The sequence below is a fragment of the Schistocerca piceifrons genome, chromosome 3 (genome assembly GCF_021461385.2).
Source record: "Schistocerca piceifrons isolate TAMUIC-IGC-003096 chromosome 3, iqSchPice1.1, whole genome shotgun sequence".
NCBI classification, from domain to species: Eukaryota; Metazoa; Arthropoda; class Insecta; order Orthoptera; family Acrididae; genus Schistocerca; species Schistocerca piceifrons.
The window spans coordinates 752,489,964-752,492,224 of NC_060140.1; positions in this window are offsets into that span (position 1 = coordinate 752,489,964).

Below are 2,261 nucleotides of genomic sequence, written 5' to 3' on the forward strand. Positions count from 1 at the left end.
GCGCCATCTAGCGGGCCAACCATAGTGCCATCTGGTTTCCCCCTTCAGGGTAGACAAGTTTCGTTCTCCGTAGTTTTTTCGTTTGATGCTTATTTCGTGAGACATTTGGCCCGGTCACAATCAATGGACCACCCTGTATTTTTACTTGTATATGTAGTCAGCGGTTCTCAAAGCTTTCTTTTTTATAAAATAGGTGATCCGCATACCTAAAAAACTGGGAACCGCTGGGCTACAGAAATTTCTTCGATGCTCAGCATGACGAATCTTAGTTTCCACATAATGATAAATCTCTGTATGTAAACGAATGCAGTGTTATGACATGTAATGTAAATTGGCGAGGTTGTTTAACAACAAAGGGGAGAAAATAGCTTTGAGAAGCGAGAACAAACTGGTGCAGGGACTGAAGCATAAGATTTGCATAGGGGACAACTGGACGGAGAAACTACGACTTCATGAAATCCTGCAAGTAAATTCCATGTTGCTAGATTTCTGGAAAGCGTTTGACACCGTGCGCCACTGTAGACCGTTGACGAGACTCCGATCATATGGATTAGGTTCCAGGAAATGTGACTGACTCGATTTCCGAGATTTGGATATCTGCATACTACGGTATGTCGAATGTAACTTTCTATTGTCTAAAATTGCTTAATTCATAACCTTTATAGAAAGAAACGTGTTGGTTGTCCTTGACTAGCCGGTCGGAGTGGCCGAGCGGTTCTAAGCGCTACAGTCTGGAACCCCGCAAGCGCTGCGGTAGCAGGTTCGAATCCTGCGTCGGGCATGAATGTGTGTGCTGTCCTTAGGTTCGTTAGTTTTAAGTACTTCTAAGTTCTAGGGGACTGATGACCTCAGAAGTTAAGTCCCATAGTGCTCAGAGCCATTTGAACCATTTGAATTTGTCCTTGTCTTTCGTGCACTTAATGCCATTCCACCATGATTAACAAGGAATGCTGAACTTACTTTTTCAATTTTTTCCTCCGGACCTTTCATTCTGGCATGAAAATGTTGTAGAAACGACATTGCGCCCCGCTTTCATCATTTTGTAAGTTATCCGGATCTTTGAGAGAAAAGTTTCGTGACCACCGGCATACAGTACTAGTAATGTGCTGTTTGACACGGTCATATCGATTAAATATATTGTCGCAATGTTGCAAAACAAATTGAAATGGAATGGGCACGTCAGGTTGGCAGTCGGGAAGGGAAATGCTCGACTTCGTTTTGTTGGGAGAATTTTGGGAAAGTGTAGCTAATTCGTAAAGGAGACGGCGTATAGAACGCTAGTGCGACCCATTCTTGAGTACTGCTCGCGTGTTAGGGATCCAACCGGGTCGGATTAATGGAAGAAGTCGAACCAAGTCAGAGGCGTTCTAATAGATTGTTACCGGTAGCTTTATCAGCACGCAAGTATTAAGAAAAGCTTCGTGAACACAAACGGGGTTATTGGAAGGAAGACGATGCTCTTTTAGCGAATTTAGCGAAGCACTATCGGGGAAATTTAGCGAACCAGCATTTGAGGCTGCCTGCAGATCGATTCGACTGCCGCCAACGTTCATTTCGCGTAAGGACCACGAAGACAAGATAAGAGAAATTAGAGCTCGCACGGAGGCATATGGATAATCGTTTTTCCCTCTCTCAGTTTGCGAATGGAACAGGGAAGGGGCTAATAGTGGTACATGCAACCTTCTGCCATACACCATATGGTGGATTGCATGTAGACGCACATATAGATGAAGTGTCAATATTAAAGAAAATGGCTCATTGTGGGTGACGAAGCAACGCAAGAGTGAGCAGCATTGGTTGGGTAACATCACAGCCAGCATGAGGATGTAGCACTTTGAGGCCAAAGGGACGTTCTTGTCAAATTTAGAGAAATTGGAGATTTTTAATTCTTCAAAAGAGGAATGCGTCACCGTGTTAAATGGGAAGACAGAAGTGTACAAGGGGCATTTCTGGGCTCACTTTAGCGATGTCATCCTTGGGAACCAGACACCAACTTATTCGAATTAGCGGCATTAGGTATTATGTTTTCTGTTGGCCATTTATTAAGCATGCACACTTTGCAATATAGCCACAATATTGGTTTCTAGAAGTAGATTTTCTGAGTAGCGTCGTTGGAGACTGTGACAAATGAGTTGCAGCATAGTACTGTGTTTGGTAGATGAAAGCGGCTGCCTTTAGTTTACAACCGTGCTTAGAGAGTATAACATGTCAAGATAATATGCTGTAAGGAGAGTTTCATGTGTGACAATGCATGTTTGTTC